Source organism: Dipodomys spectabilis, unplaced genomic scaffold (genome assembly GCF_019054845.1).
Source record: "Dipodomys spectabilis isolate Male_0828 unplaced genomic scaffold, ASM1905484v1 ptg000002l, whole genome shotgun sequence".
Lineage (NCBI taxonomy): Eukaryota > Metazoa > Chordata > Mammalia > Rodentia > Heteromyidae > Dipodomys > Dipodomys spectabilis.
The window spans coordinates 18,932,115-18,949,390 of NW_024870679.1; the positions used below are offsets into that span (position 1 = coordinate 18,932,115).

A 17,276-nucleotide genomic window follows, 5' to 3' on the forward strand; every position below is an offset into this window, starting at 1 on the left:
TGGCATAATGTTTTAAGTAAATTCAGACATTTATCTGGCCAAACTCAGAATCACCTCTAAAATTCCAGTCATGGATATTCCAAGGATGTTTTCCCACCTCCTTGCTCTATGAAGTTAAGTTTATTACAACTATGTCATGTTTAACAAATTTCACTTTTATGCTATGACCACTACTCCTTAAAAGGCATAGTATCAGACTTAGAATGTGGAACTAACAGTTTAGCCTCCGGATTCCATTCCTAACTGTTTCTTAACTTCTAGCATGCCAATTGCTTAAAAGCTTGTTCTCCGAGATCACAACACAGATAGCCCATCTTTCCCCAACATGTGGGGGAAAAAAACCAAAAACCACAATGGGCATGTATAGAAAACCTGGATCACCCCGAAATACTCATGTGTATTTTTTTTCTATAGGCAAAAATACACCTACTAACAATCACTCAGGAAGCAAACACAAATTTGTATCAAGCAAAAGAATTCTGACCACTGTTCTGGCATTCAAAAAACAAATTTCAAAGCTGAGTGCTGGTGGCTCACACCTTGAATCCTAACTACTCAGGAGGCTGAGCTCTGAGGATCGAAGTTCAAAACCAGCCTGGGCAAACTAATCTGAGAGACTCCTAACTCCAACCAACCAGTAAAAAAAAGCTAGAAGTGGAGGTATAGCTCAAGTGGTAGAGTGCCAGACGTGAGTGAAAAAGCCATGCAGGAGCACAGGGGTCCTGAGTTCAAGACCCAGTACAGGCACAAACACAAAACAAAATTCACAGAGAAAAAATAGGGCTACTCAAGCCATTATTTCAGCAGCATAGGTGTCTGTTCTCTGTGAAATCCTCCTTGATTGCCAATTCTCCCTTCTATGTCCTCCTCAGCCACTAACACTACTATTCATAGCACTACTAAAGATAATGTGAAGCTGTGGGCTGTTGCGTGTACAGTGCTCCCTGAGGATAATCATTCATCTTCTCAGTACCTGAAACTCACTAAGTGCTGGTGGAGCCTTGGCACTTGTGTTCTGCTGTCCTTACCTTGCATGCACACCAGTGAAAAGTGACATGATACCCACAAGTTTACTTCTCACCTCCTTCCCTCCTCTCCAGCCTTCTGAGGAAGTGATGGACAAGTCCCACACATGGAAAAGCAAGAGAATTGCACTCATAGACTTGTTTTGTTTTTGTGCACCAGTACTGGGGCTTAGACTCTGGAGCTTACATTCTTGCTTAGCTTTTTTCTCTCCAGGCTGGCACTCTACCACTTGAGCCACACCTTGACCTCTGGGTTGGGGGTGGTTAATTGGAGATAAGAATCTCTGGGGGGAGGGGGCTGGGAAGGTGGCTCTGTGGTAGAGCGCTTGCCTTGCATGCATGAGGCCTTGGGTTCGATTCCTCAGCACCACATAAGCAGAAAAAAAAAAGCCGGAAGTGGCGCTGTGGCTCAATTGGTAGAGCATTAGCCTTGAGCTGAAGAGCTGAACAGCTGAGGGACAGCACCCAGGCTCAGAGTTCAGGCCCCACAACCAGACCCCCCCCCCCCCCCAAAAAAAAAAAAGGATCTCTTGGGGTTAGCCTCAAACCTCAATCCTCAGACCTCAGCCTCCTGGGTAGCTTGGAATACAGAAAGCCACACCTAGTTTTAACTTACAGAAAGCTCTTTAGATATAGAAACAAATCCCAACCTATTCCGACTGAATCACAGAAATTATGGGCTTATCATCGAGTCCTTTACCTTTCAAGATGTCCAATTTGGTCTGTCTTCTACATGAGGATACAGAAAAGCTTTCTAAGAACGATCCCAGCCACACAGAGGGGAATATTTAGGTCAAAGTGGCGAGACACCAGCTAGTTTCACATTCAGGCCTAGAAGGACAAAAAGTGGGAAAGTTTATACCTCAGTTTACACTGACTCTGAAAGAAACTACCCATCCTCCACACTCTGCAGCCAGAGCAATATTTGGAAGAAGAAACAGTAAGAAACCAATTAGGTCAAAAATAAGGAAGGCAAAACTGCTAAAACTCAAAACACAGCTGAAAGAGAGGGACATCTTAGCCCAAATCTACCCAACTGCAGACTGCTCGAGCAACTGGGAGCCTGGAGGGCAAAACCTACCAGACACAACAATCGCATTTGAATTTTTTGATTCTTTTAAGAAACAGAGTATCGCTACAAATCCCAGATTGGCCTTAGACTTTCACCCTCCTCAGTTTCCTGAGTTCTGGGATTGCAAGCATGTATCACCTAGCCAAAATGAAAGTCTGACTTTAATCATTTAACTTTTTCTATAACCAAGAATGGCCACCACAGGTTTTGTTCCAAGTCTTTTCTATGCTTCTGTCCTTAGCAGAGAAAATGCTGAAAAACATCACAATCTAAAAGGCAAGTGTCCATAAAATAATTTAATTTTAAAAAGTAGTTAGGCCAGGCGTTAGCTCACACTTGTAATCTTTGCTACTCAAGAGGCTGAGTAGGAGGATCACGGTTTGAAGCCAGCCCAGGAAGAAAAGTTCCTGGGACTCTTATCTCCATTAACCATTAACCAGCAAAAAGCTGGAAGTGGAGGTGTGGCTTAAGTGGTAGAGTACCAGCTTTGAGTAAAACAAGCTAAGAAAGAATGTGATGTCCTAAGTTCAAGTCCCGATACTTGCACAAAAACAAAACAAAATTCAGATGGTATGGGGGAATATATTAGTTTAGAGTAGTTAACCTGGGATTGGTGGCTCCAAAGAGTCTGTATACAGACTCTACATAGATGGGTGATGGTGACCTTGCTAGGGAAAACACACACACACACACACACACACACACACACACACACACACACACACACACACACACGGATCTGATTATCTCGAGGTAAAAATTATTAGCCTTCAATTGTGGATTTAGTTTCAACTACTCATAACAATATTATCAATCCTATCCAACAGAACCACAATACATGTTCAGGCCACACTAGTTGTTGAAGACACCCAATACAATATGTACATTCACTGCTTGTTGCAAACTATAGTACTCCCTGGTGCCTGTGCTCATACCTGTAAACCTAGCTACACAGGAAGCCGAGATCTGAGGATCACAGTTCTAAGCCAGCCCATGCAGAAAAGCCCATAAGACACTTCTCTCCACTTAACCAGCTTAAAAAAAGGCCTGAAGTAGACATGTGGCTCAAGTGGTACAGCACCAGTCCTGAGTGAACAAATGGAGAACACTCTGACCTTGAGTTTGAGAATACTGGCACAAATTTAAAAAGAAAAAAAAAATATTACAGAGCCGGGCGCCAGTGGCTCACGCCTGTCATCCTAGCTACTCAGGAGGCTGAGATCTAAGGATCATGGTTCAAAGCCAGCCCAGGCAGGAAACTGTGAGTCTCTTATCTCCAATAAACCACTAGAAAACTGGAAGTGGTACTGTGTGTCTCAAGTGGTAGAGCACTTGCCTTGAGCTGAAGAGCTCAGGGACAGCGCCCACGCCCAAAGTTCAAGCCCCACGACTGACAAAAAATAAAATAAAAACAAAATTATCAATTCACCTGCAACTACATTTTATCATTCAGTGTCATAAAAAAGCACACAACTAACATTTTGAAAACTGTTTCTATTTCATATGGAACTTACTGTAGTTAATACTTGTCTACATCACTAAAGGAGAATAAGGGCCATGAATGGGTTAAGAACTTAGCCAGGTTCTAGTGGCACACACCAGTAATCCTAGCTCCTCAGGCTGAGGCTGAGATCTAAGCATAAAGGTTCAAAGCCAGGCTGGATTAGAAAGCCTGTGCCTCAATTCATCACCACACAGCTGAAAGTGGAACTGTGGCTCAAGCAGAAGAGCACCAGCCTTGAGAAAAAAAGGTTAAGTACCCTGGCCCTGAGTTCAAGCCTCAGAATCAGCACAAAAAAAAAAAGGGGAAGGGGGGTGGATTGAGAAGTTCTGGTCTAAAGCAAATAAAGGTTCTATAGAACCTACCACCATATTCACTGAGACAGCTAGAAGAGTAAGTCATTCTATCCATGATTTCACAATGGAAGATCAAGCTGCCAGGAAGCCAAGCCACAGACACACAGCATCGGCTAGCGGTCTTCCTACTCTTCTACCTTGACCTCCATTTACATCTGCACAACTGCCAACTAATGTCCCACCACTAAATGGAAACCCACCACTACTGGGAAAAGGTATTATCTTTCCGAATTAAGCCAGACACTAGCAGTTCACATCTATACTCCTAGCTACTCAGGAGGCTGAGATCTGAGGATCATGATTCAAAGCTAGCCTGGGAAGGAAAGTCTGTGAGACTGATCTCCAATGATCCAGCAAAAATGAAGATTTGGAGCTGTGGCTCATGGTAACCAGCCTTGGGCAAGAAAGCTAAGGCAGTGCACAAGACACCCTTGAGCTCAAGTCCCAGAACCAGCACACACACACATAAATTAATTTAACAATATGTAAAACCAAAAGTCAATTCCAAAGAACAAGAATGATTTATAAATTACTTTTTCAAAAAAACAACTATGTTGCTATAGTTGTTATAAACGATGAAGTTGGTCTGTTAGTGAGACAAGTGGAAAAAAAAATTGGGCTCCATAATCTGTCTTTCTCAGAGGTGTCCAAAGTATCTGCAGACAGGCATTAACTTGCTATGCTGAATTGAGTTATGGGTCATTAGAGCAGGTAACATCATCAGCACTTCATATATGGGAGGACTAGAGATAAATAGGAGAGATTTGTTTAAAGCCACATGAGTGTAAATCATGAAATTGGAAAACAAACTTTTTTTTTGGAGGAGGAGTAAATCTGCTTAAGACAAGTCTCCGAGTTTTCTGCCCACGCTGGCTTTGAACTTTGATCTCAGATTTCAGTTTCCTAAGTAGATAGGATTACAGACCACCAGCACCAGGCTCTATTTTCTTTTCTTTTTTGGTCAGTTCTGGGGGTTGAACTCAGAGCCTGGGCGCTGTCCCTCAGCTAGTTTCTTCAAGGCTAACATTCTACCACTTCGAGCCACAGCTCCACTTCCTGTTTTTGAGTGATTAATTGGAGGTAAGAGTCTCACAGGGACTTTCTGCTGGGGCTGGCTTCAAAGGATGATCCTCAGATCTCAGCCTCCTGAGTAGCGATGATTACAGGCATGAGCCCACCAGTGTCTGGCTTTCTACTTTCTTATTCTTACAATTTGCTAATCTCAATTCTTCACTTGGACTTTGAATACAAGGGCCCAACTTTCCGCCCTCCAATATAAGCATTTAATTCCTCAATGTATGGAATACTAATTGATCCACGGAAATTTCTTGTTGTGAGTGTATTTGGCTTAAGCTAAGGCCTAATCTCGATTTTTTTTTTTTCACTCAAAGCTGGTGTTCTATTCCTTGAGCCACAGCTCCACTTCCAGCAGATTTTTTTTTTTTTTTTTGCTGGTGAATTAGAGATAAGAGTTTCATGGACTTTTCTGCTTGAGCTGGCTTCCAAAGGTGATCCTAAGCTCTCAGCCTCCAGAGCAGCAAGGATTACGGGTGTGAGTGGCTCCAACGTGTAACTTTCCATGGGGGCCACGCAGTCACCTTCCCCTGAGGTCACCAGGATCTTAACTTTGTGTCAGTTCTTCTCCACCGTGAAGACCATCTTCACCAAGAGGAAGTTTCTGTCCATGTCTCCACCTGGTCTCACAACTTTACTAAGTTACCCCAACTGGCTTCCAGGTGAGCTTTCAACGCGTTCCCCCAACACTCCCCGCCACTCTTTCTTGCCCTCTGCAGGGCAGACCCCGGGACCTCCTCTGTACTCGGTACCCGACACACAGGGCCCCGGCAACGCCACCGCAGGCCCCGGACCTCCCCCAGCAGCCCGGCCGCGGCTTCCACCCCCCTCCCCCGGGTTATCTCCATCCCACTCACCCGGCTCGCCCAACACCCACCCGTGACATCGGGAGTCCCCGCAACTTTCGGGGGGCTACGGACGAGGGCTCCGCTCCCTGATCCCTACGATGGTTCAGGGACCCCGAGCGCCGCCGCTCACCTGTGGGAGGCCCCCCCCCGACCCCCGACCCCCCGCGTTCCTCCACCCTTCAACAAGTCACCGGCCTGCAAAGTCTCCTCCACCTCCATCATCTCCGCGGCCGGGGTGCGGGGAGCCTGCCGACCCCCACAAACTCAAACCTCCATTCTCGTTCAGCTCGCGATCTCGCTGCTCCGGCGCCCCCCTTTATCCCTCGACCCCGGAGGTGACCCTCTCGGAAACCCCGCTTAGGACACCATCTCCAACACCCTCGAGAGATGCCCGGCTTGAAAGGCACCCCGCCTCCCCAGAGCTCCCCAGACCCAACTCCCCCCTCCTCCTGCCCGCCCCCAGCTCCCGGTGGCGGCGGCCCCAGCCTCCCCCCTCCCGCCCCCCCGCAGCTCTCAGCACGCGGACGCGGCCCCCCGCCGCCCCTCCCCTCCCCTCCCCCTCCCCAGGTGCCGCTCACCGAGGCGGGCTGGGGGAGGGCCCGGCGCGGGGCCGCGCGGGGGGCTTCGGTCCGGGCGGCTCTCAGCCCCGGGGGGCCGGGGCCCGGGCCAGCGGCAGCGGCGGCGCAGCGTCTCCCCCCGGCGGCGGCAGCGGCGGCGGCGGCGCCGTCCCACTCCCGCAGGCACACATAGGCTCCATTGTCCGCCGGCGCCTCCCCCTTTCCGGCTCCCCCCGGCCCCGCCCCTTCCCCCTCCCCTTCCCCTCCCCCCGACCCTCCCCCAGACGCACCGCGCCACGAAAAGGTACGGCCGGCCCCGCCTGGGACGCCGGGGGAGGACTGCTCCTCCCCCGGGCCCGCCGTCCCGCCCTCCCCGCCGCCGGGAAGAGCCCGCCCCCTCCGGGGAATGTCAGCGGTCTCCCCCTCCCGGAACGCGCGCGGTGGTACCAACCCGGCCGCCTCCCACCACCCCCCTCCCGCCCAGCCCGGTCCCCCGCCGGGTCCCCCGCCTTCCCGCCCAGGCCACGCCCCTCCCCGCCCCCCGCGCACGGCCACGCCCCTCCCCGCCCCCCGCGCGCACCGCCACGCCCCTGACCACACCCCCTGTTACTACAGAGCCGCCCAGCCGGCACCACCTCCGGTTTGCATGGCCACGCCCTCTCGCGTCATCCCCCGCCGGCGGGGGCGCCCACTCCCCACCTTAAAGTGCCAGAGCCCCCTTTCTCAAGTGAAAGAACCGCTCTGGAGGGGCCCGTGGGGCGGGAGGCGCGGCCGCGGGACTGCTCGCCTTAATGGCACCGCCAGATTCCCGCAGCCCCGGGATCCGCCGGAGGGGTCTGGGGACACTCGTGGAGGCGGGGAAGGAGGGGTCGAATTTGGCCATCTTTAACCGGAGCGGGCGGGGAGCTGCTGAAGACCCGGGTCTCCCTCCCTCTAGCGGGCGGCCCCGGGCCGGGCCTGGTCCTGCGTCCTCGGGGTCCCCGCACCGCCCGGGCGCACCGCACCCGGCGCTTCCCGGCAGCTCTCGGCACGCCGCTGCCGCCCGGCCCGCTTCCCCGCCTGCTTGGGAGCCGGGACCCGGACGCCCCTCTCCACCCCGGGCCGGATCCACAGAGGGGACCCCGCAGACGGCTTCACAGCCACGGTCTTCCTTCCTTCCTTCCCCCGAAGGCTGATGGCTCGGGGGTCTGACCCCGGACGCGGGAGCCCGTCGGGTGGCACTTCCTGGAGGAGGAGGAGTGACTGCGTCGTGGTTGACGCGTGGCGGCGGACCGCGGCGACACCCCCGCCCCTGCCGACCCCTGCCCCACCCCCGGACCCCCGACCCCGGTCCGCGCCGTCTCATCCTATCCCACTCACCGGGCGCTGCGCCCCCCCCCCCCCCCGGCGGGGGCAGGTCTGCGAGGAGAGAAGATCCGTTTTCTCCCCGAAGATGGGTAGAAAGCCACCTAGCCCGAGCGCGCCTGGCTATCCACCTTCCTTTCCCTTTCAGCTTGTGCCTGGGCTGGGGCTTGAACTCGCGGGCCTGGGTGCTGCCCCTTTGTTGTTTTTCCTGCACCAGGCTTTAAAAGCTCTAGGTCCAGAGCCACACAGCTCCACTTCTGGCTGTTGGCTGGTTAGTTAGCCCTGGAGAGGTTCATGGATCTGAGGATCACGGTTCAACGCCAGCCCGGGAGGGAAAGCCCATGAGACTCATCTCCAGTACACTACTTTGGAAAAGCTGGAAGTGGTGCAGTGGCCCAAGTGACAGAGCACTAGCTTTGAACACAAGCTCAGGGGCAGTGCCCAGGCCCTAAGTTCAAGCCCCAGGACTGGAGCGCGCGCGCGCGCGCACACACGCGCACACACACACACACACACACACACACACACACAGCAAAAGAAGTTTCATGGGCTGGTTTCCAACTGCGATCCTCAGATCTCAGGCTCTTGAGTAGCTAGAAGGATTACAGGCGTGAACCACCTGTGCCCAGTGAAACCTCCCTTCACAAACCCGAACCACTGTGAAGGATGGTGCAAGAGAACCCTAAATGATAAAGCAGATTTGCCTCCCTTTCAAGACACTTAAAATTCTTGACTAGCATGTTTCTATGCCATGACTCTGCGTGCATCCTGTGAAATATTATAGCAAGATGTCTTCTCTGTGACTGAGCACATACATGGGGGGTGGACGACTATAATTTATAGTTAGTATAAACTATAAATCTCAAAGCAATTGAAGAATTCCAAATAGGAAAGGTTTAAAATAGGGTGGAGATTTTGGATTAACTTTTGGCTTTAGAATATTATATAGCCAAGATCCTCTACAAAAGAAGGCAGGGATAGAAGTCAACTATAGACAGCCAAATGCAAGAGTATGCATGGCATATTTGGACCTTGCATGCATCTATGAAAAGGTCACCATGAAACCTTTTTTAAAATAATGCAAGAAAGATTTTTAGCTCTGCACCTGTGGCTCAAGTTTATAATCCTAGCTACATGGGAGGCTGAGCTCTCAGCCCTGGCAAGAAAGTCTGTCCAATTAATCACCAAAAAGGGGGAAGTAGAGCCTGTGGCTCAAGTAATGGTAGAGTGCCAGCCTTGAGCACAAAGATTTTTAAAGTGGACATGGGAAGGGAGAGGGCCAGAAAATCACAGAGGAGATAAACACAATGGAACCACATTATATGCATGTATGGAAATACAATGATTGTTCTCACACTGCAGTTCATATATGCTAAGAAAAAAGACTTTGGAATTACTAATGTAAGTGAAAAGAAGGACTCATATAGATTTTATCTACAACAGAAAACTGCTAAGCCTTAAGCTGGGGTATGTCAGACCAGTTAGCTCTGCTCAGAAAGCTCAAAAAAAAAGCTCATTAGGACAATAATACACAAATTGGTTTTTTTGGGGGGGGTCCGGTCGTGGGGCCTGAACTCTGGGCCTGGGCGCTGTCCCTCAGCTCTTCAGCTCAAGGCTAGCGCTCTACCACTTGTGCCACAGAGCCACTTCTGGCTTTTTTCTTTTTGCTTATGTGGTGCTGAGGAATCGAACCCAGGGCCTCAGGCATGCAAGGCAAGTGCTCTACCACTGAGCCACCTTCCCAGCCCAATACACAAATTTTTGTTAAAGTCTTAATCACTTTTTGCTAGGCATTAAGTTCTCATGCCTCATGCAACTGTGTTTCAAAGCTCAAAATTGTCTACTGAATAAGAAGGAAAATGCAAACATAGTAAATGCACAGCACTAGAAATAAAAGCAATATCACAAATTTGAGAATGCCAAAAATAAAACCATGAAATCTAAAGGTTAGAATCTCCATAGTAATTTTAGCTTAGCAACATAACACATGGATGAGAAAGGTATTTTTAAATATTATCTGTTCTACTAAATAGTTTACATTCATTAGAATATTTGCCCTCTGAATTTCCTAGCTCCCATAAGCCGCCAGTTCACTACTTTGGTGTTTAAGGTCTGAACATGTTATACATACAGAAACACTAATGGATAATGGTAAAAACATTTTTAAAAGCATCTTATAAATAAAAGCTGCCAAGTTCCTTCTGCTCTAGAAACTCTAAAAGAAGAAATCTTTTTTCCCCTGAAAATGGTAAAATTGTTAAATAATAAAGGCTTTTGATAGTAAAGAAACCTACTTTTGTTTTTCTTACTGAAATTTACTTCTAAAGATGATAAAAACTCAAGGGTATTGCACATATGGATGACTGAAGTTAGGATCTGTGTTCTTCAACTGATCATTCTGTTTGCTATTATTGATTGTGTACTGATACTGTGTTTTCTATCTACGTACTCCATTTTCAAGTTAAAGGAACAAGAGGTTTTGTTAAACATACCCAAATTAGAATGGTGAGGCCAGGTGCTGGTAGCTCAGGCCTATCATCCTAGCTGCTCAGGAGGTTGAGATCTGAGGATTGAGGTTCAAAGCCAGCCTGGGCAGGAAAGCTTTAGAGACTCTTGTCATCAACTAACCAGCAAAAGGCTGGAAGTGGAAGTGTGGCTCAAGTGGTAGAGCACTAGCCTTGAGTGAAAAAGCTAAGGAATAGCACATAGGCCCTGAGTTCAAGCCCTACTACTGATCTAAACATGTATATGTAGGCACACACACACACACACACACACACACACACACACACACACACACACACATACACACACACACAATTTTTAGAGTTAAGTTTCATTTCTAAGTTTCTGTGTCTTTTACTTCGGCTCAGAGCTTCAGGGGTAATCCAGACTCCACATCCTCTTGGTCTAATGTATCTTCTCAGTATTGCCCACAAATTACTCCTATATAATTTTGTTGGTTTTGCTTTATAAGTTAGGACTGTTAGCACTGACATGCTTACCTTTAACCTCTACCTGTCAGCCATCAATTCTACATGCTCTTTCCAGACAGATCTTAAAAGACCTTTTCACGCCCATTGCAGTTCGTGCTGTCGGGGCCACGCAAATGATTTAAGCCATACTGGGTAGATGAAGGCCTATCTACCCTGAGATCCTAACATTATGCTATACTAGAATTATTTTTTTTAAGTACTGGCTTTACAGACATTTGGATCTGGGTTTAAACACTGGACTATATTTTTTTAGCTAAGAAACTCCAGACAACAGACAAAACAAAGCTAAACAAGATATATTTTCTTTCTCATGCATTTCTTAATAGTTGTTTCTATCATTAGTTCTAAAACACATCCTGAACTGGTGTGTTTACAGCTCATGCCTGTAATCTTAGCTTCTCATGAGGCTGAGATCTGAGTATTAAAAGTGGAAGCCAGCTGGGGCAGGAAAGACTATGAACCTCTTATCTCCCATTAACCACCAAAAAGCCAGAAGCGGAGGTGTGGCTCAAGCAGTAAAGCACCAGCCTTGAGTGAAGAAATCAAAACAAGAGTGCAAGGTCTTGAGTTCAAACTTCAGTATTGGCACAAAATGTCTACAGTTTAGTAAGTGGCCACTGTGTGCCAGGTGCAAAGCACTGAAGATTGTAAATTATATAAGGACATACAAGACGTGTTCCCTTGTGTTGGGCTCTGGAATCTCTCTCGTTAGGAATACTGACAAATAAATATCTACAATTAATTATATTAAGTGTTGTGATACGGATAAATAAACACCAGGTGTTGGGGACATATGGAAGAGAGGTATCTAGGCAGACAAGAGAATTAAGGAATGCAAAAAGACCCAAGCAGATTCTTCAAGACTACGTAGGAGTCAGCCAGGCAAAGGACTCTGAAATGTATGAAGGCTCAGCTGGGTGACAACGTTTATAAATAACCACCAGGCAAGAGAGAAGGTAATAAATAAAGCAAAAAGTAAAAGTGGTCCAAAGGTGATGAGAGAAGATACATTATGGGAAGGGAGAGGCATGAGCTCCGCTGCTTCCTGGGGGAGCAGGGGTCCATGCCCGTCTCTCCAGCACTCCAAGCCCTGACTGCTGGGGGAAGGGTGATAATGATATGTGGATGTTTTCATGAGGTTTGCTCTTCAGCTTCCGCAGAACACTTATAAGGGAAAACTTACCAGATATTACACATAAGACATTCTAAGGGAAAACTAACAGTCATTTCTACGTGGTGGGGGGGTCTTGGTTAGAGTGCCTGATTTTGTTGTTGCTACGGTTTTTTTGTTTTGTTTTGTTTTGTTTTTGTGCCAGTACTGGAGCTCAAACTCAGGGCCTGGGTGCTGTCCTTTAGCCTTGTCTGCTGAAGTCTGGTGCTCTATCACTTGAGCCACTGCTCCGCATCTACTTTTTTGCTGACTAACTGTACATAAAGAGTCTCTTGGACTTATCTGCCAGGCTGGCTTCAAACCAAGATGCTTAGATCTCAGCCTCCTGCATAGCTAGGATTACAGGTGTGAGCCCCCAGTACACAGCTGTAACATCTGGTTTTGAGTGGCAGCGGTGTGGCCTAGTTACTCAGCTACCAGGGCTCCTGAAGTGAAGTAATGATTCATTTTCCTTCTGGAGCCATGCAGTAGTATATTAATGACGTGTCATTAATATGTATGCATCGTCAAACCTGATGCAAAATGAAGTGCTATTATGATCATGTTTGGTTGTCTCTGGATTGTCTAAAGTGCGTTGGCTTGGGGAGAGATTTGGGGGACACTAAATAGACTTTACTCACTGGCCTTTTCTCAACGCTCATGATGCTTTTCTGTATTCTGCACTATATTTCTATCTTTGGAGCCAGGCATCAGAAACCCTCAGGGGCCATTCACCAGGCTGAGGCATGAGGATAGAGGTTCAAAGCCAGCCATGAGACTGTTATCTCTAACTTACTAGCAAAAAAGGTGAAAGTGGAGGTGTGGCTCAAGTGGTAGAGTGCCAGGCTTCAGCGGCCAGACCCTGAGTTTAAGCCCCAGTACTTGCACCCATAGAAAAATAATTTAAAAATTTAAAGTAAGTAAAGCAATAAAGAGGCATAAATATTACTATTATGTGACTTTTCGTTTTTTAGATCATTATATTTCATTGCAACTATTTGTTCAATCCTATGTAGTTAATATTATGAGTTTCAATCATTACTCTGGTTTTTACTGGACTGAGCTAGAGGAACTGTCCCTGGTCTCCACACTTTTCATAGACACACACATACACACACACACACACACACACACACACACACACGCGCACACACACACACACACACACACACACACACACACACACAGGGCCTACAACTCCTGAAATCCAGCATTAGAGAGCATTTCATTTTTTGTTTCTTGTTGCCTTTTTTTAAAGATGCTTGTTAAAATGCAAATATCCCCAAAGGGGACGGACTTCCAGGGAGTGTGATTAGTTAACCCTCTAAATGGGGTTGATCACCAGCTAGCTAGCTGAGCATGTCCTGAGATCTGATTAAACAAATGCCAGCGACCTCCCTCCCTGAGAAAGGGACAGGTTTAGGACTGAGGAGTGAAGCCCTCCAGTGGCTGTACCCTCAGGGGTGTTTACAATATAGTTGGGGGAGACTGGAGTGTTCTGGAAGGGAGATGGATGGCTGGGGAGGAAAGAGTGGTACCACGCCTGTGTTCAAGTTCAAGGCCCAGGGTGTAAGATACACAAGTTAGCTACCACAGCTAACATTGGTTAAATTAGACTCTCCATTAGGCTGTGACTTTGTACCTGTGGGGGCAGGGAAGGATCTAGAAAGACAGTGGAGCCAGAATGTGTGGTGGGGGATGTGACATTTGAGCTGGTTCCAGGGGGAGAAGGGTGAGAACTGGGGGAGGGGTGAATGCTGGCTGAGGGGGAGGGGAGTTCCCGACAGTCTGGATGCGGGTCCTATCAGTGCTCAGAGCTTGAGGACAGAGGAGAAATCAGAAAGGAGACCGGACTGGAATTGTGAAAGGACCTTAACCTTCATGCTCAGGAGTTTGCATCCTATCCTTTGTCTTTCTGGAACAGCCTAAAGAGGCTTCATGGACGAGATGCTTGGTCTTAAAGCATGAGGAAGAATATCAACAGATGGACATGGGGCTAGGAAAGAGTATTGTGGACAGCACGGCCAGGAACTCCTGAGTGGGTAAGACTGGTAATGAGAAAGACACCCAGGGCTCACGCCTGTAGTCCTCGCCACTCTGGAGGCTGAGATCTGAGGATCACAGTTCCAAGGCAACCCCTGGTAGGAAAGTCTGAAGATTCTTTTTTTAAATTCTTTTTTGACGGTCATGGGACTTGAGCTCAGGGCCTGGGCACTGTCCCTCAGCTCTTCAGCTCAAGGCTAGCTCTCTAGCACTTGAGCCACAGCGCCACTTCTAGTTTTCTGGTGAGTCTCATGGACTTTCCTGCCCGGGCTGGCTTTAAACCATGAGCCTCAGATCACAGTCTCCTGAGTAGCTAGGATTCCAGGCATGAGCCGCTAGTGCCCAGCTCTTATAAGAGTCTTATGTCCAGTTAACCAGCAAAAAAGCCAGGACTAGGACCAGCAAGAAGAGAGGGAGGAGAGAGAGATGGGGGGGGAGAGGGAAAGGGGGAGAAAAAGAGAATGGGGTAAAGAGGGAAGAAAGAAGGGGAGAGGGAGGGAGGGAAAAGGGAGAGAGATAGAAGAAGGAAGTTGGGTTAGGATGAAGATGTGTGACTCAAGTCAGGGCTATTCTAGTGCTCCTTGTAGGAGATGATGTCTTTTTTTTTTTTTTTTTTTTTTTGGTCCATTGGGCTTGAACTCTAGGCTTGGGCGCTGTCCCTGTGCTTCTCAGCTCAAGGCTAGCGCTCTACCACTTGAGCCACAGCACCACTTCCGGCTTTTTGCTTATATGGTGCTGAGGAATCGAACCCAGGGCCTCATGCATGCAAGACAAGTGCTCTACCACTGAGTCACCTTCCCAGTCCCACTTCCGGTTTTCTAGTGGTTTATTGGAGATAAGTCTCACGGACTTTCCTGCCCGGGCTGGCTTTGAACCGCGATCCTCAGATCTCAGCCTCCTGAGTAGCAAGGATTACAGGCATGAGCTACCAGTGCCAGGCTCTCCTTTTTTTTTTCTGGTATGAGTACTGGAGCTTGAACTCAGGGCATTGAAATCTCTTCTGGCTTTTTCATTCAAAACTGGCGCTCTACCACTTGAACCACAGAGCCACTATGGGCTTTGTGCTAATTAATTGGAATAAGAGTCCCATGAATTTGCCTGCCTGGGTTGGCTTTGAACTGTGATGCTTAGATCTCACTTCCTGAATAGCTAGGATCAAAGGCCTGAACTACCAGCAATTGGTCTTGTTTTGAGTGTGCATATATTTCCTCTGTGCTTGGGGGGGGGGATGAGGAGAAGACACAGGTAGTATATGAAGGCTGGGGGGGAAGGGGGGCTGCAGGGGCTGAGTGTATCATCAGTCAGCTGATGACCCCTAACAAGATGACAGGAGGAACAAGGCTGTAAACGCAGGCAAGTCTCTCCTCTGCTCAGGAGCATAGTTGTTGTTGTTGGGTTTTTTTGTTTGTCTTTGTTTTTTGGTGGTTGTTGTTTGTTTTGTTTTCTTGTTGGAAAAGCAGGCGCTAATAAAGCTTATCACCCCCTCATCCTCTGGGAGTGCTGGGAAGAGCAACCAATATACATACATAAATAAACCGAAAGCTCCTAGCGAGAACAAGGCGTGCTAGAAATGCCCGACCATCATAAATTCAGCCACCTCTTCACCAAGATTGTAAACAAGGTGTCTTTTTAAGAGCAGCTGTAGTTAACCAAATACGAACTTAGAGACTGTCTATATAACCTCTAACAACATGCAATTAAATCCGAACACTAGATTTCCAAGGGTTCTCTCATTAGAGGGTCTCTGAGTGAACCTAACACCTCCACTAAACTGGCCCAAACTGCAGAGCAATTAATTAACATTAAATTTACATCATCTTCCCTTCCTTTTCTTCTGATGTGTGACTAATATCAACATCCCCACTGCTCCACCAACCAGTACTCTTTTGTGTGTGTGTGTGCCAGTATCAGGAGTTGAACTCGGGACCTTGAGCTCTTGCTTGGCTTTTTTGCTCAAAGCTTGTGAGCTACCATTTGAGCCACACCTCCACTTAGCTTTCTGGTGGTTACTTGGAGATAAGAATCTCATGGGATTTCCCAGGCTGTCTTTGAACCATGATCCTCAGATTTCAACCTCCTGAGTAGATAGTATTGCAGGTGTGAGCCACTGATGCCTGGCTCTGACCTGTACTCCCTTTCGTACCTCTAGTATGTCCATCACTTGACAAAATGATGCTGTATAAAATATTCAGATGTCTGCAACCCACCCAGGAAGAAGTCTGTCATACAGAATCACTACAAGAAAAATGGGGAATCAGCAATCCCAGCAACACTGGTAAAATGACAAAGATTGCAAATCTAGGTGTAAAGGGACACCTCTCTAATTATATGTTGCATGCATAGCAAATCTCTTTTAATAAATCCCATCTCAAGTTCTACTCCCCTAAAGAGCAGATCGGGTAGGTAATAACTCCTGTCCTCTGTGGTAAAATCCAATTTTCACACCTAGTAAATGAAATAACTCCAAGGGCAGGTGGGGTGAGCCGTTAGCAGAAGGTTAGGGGCGATGCATCATGTAATGGCTCTTCTGGGAAGGCCGGCTAGAGATTTGCTCTTTTTATGCCAGTTTCGCTACTTGGCCAGAAAACCTCCAACCTCAGAGGCTACAAAGCTTGAGCCTTGTGTGTGTGTGTGTATGTGTGTGTGTGCGCGTACATCTGTGCCCATGCTCACACTCACACCAGTACTGGAGCTTCATGTGTGTCACATTGACATTGCTGTCCATGCTGGCTTTGAACTGCAATCCTACATCTCAACTGAGTTGCTAAGATTAAAGCTTGAGCCTTTATCACGTACTGTAGTTATGAGTGAGCTCTATGGTTATGGTTCATGTCTGTTCAAGATGTGGCTCTGGCCTCCCTGTCCTGGTTAGTAGAGTAGTATACCTTCAGGAGATCAGCCTAGACTCCATTCCTGACTTAGTGACCAAGAGATGGGTGGCTCACACCTGTAATCCTAGCTTCTCAGGAGGCTGAGATCTGAAAACTTAGTTTGGAGCAAGCCTGGTCAGAAAAGTCTGTGAGACTATTTCCAAATAAAAAAAAAGTCAGAAGTAGCAGCAGTGGGGCTCAAATAGTAGAGCTCCAGCCTTGAGTGAAAAAGCTAAGAGAAAGCGCTCAGGCCCCAGGACCAGCATTAAGAAGCCAGGGGGGTGGGGGAGGGTGGGAAGCAGAGGCAGGAGAATTGTGAATTTGAAGGCACCCTGGTCTAGATAGTGAAACCCTATCTCAAAACTGTGTGTGTGTGTGTGTGTGTGTGTGTGTGTGCGTGCGCGTATGCGTGTGTGCACTGGTCTTGGGGCTTGAACTCA

The 17,276-nt window shown here is 47.9% G+C and overlaps 1 protein-coding gene across 1 annotated transcript in view; it reads right to left on the reverse strand.

Annotated features, from left to right (window-relative positions):
- Bcl9 (BCL9 transcription coactivator) overlaps positions 1-17,276 on the reverse strand; it is a 65,394-nt gene that overhangs the window by 17,169 nt on the left and 30,949 nt on the right. Inside the window, exon 2 of the mRNA XM_042685627.1 lies at positions 1,726-1,856. The gene's annotated coding sequence lies outside the window, so the exon portion shown is untranslated. The remainder of the gene's footprint in view (positions 1-1,725; positions 1,857-17,276) is intronic.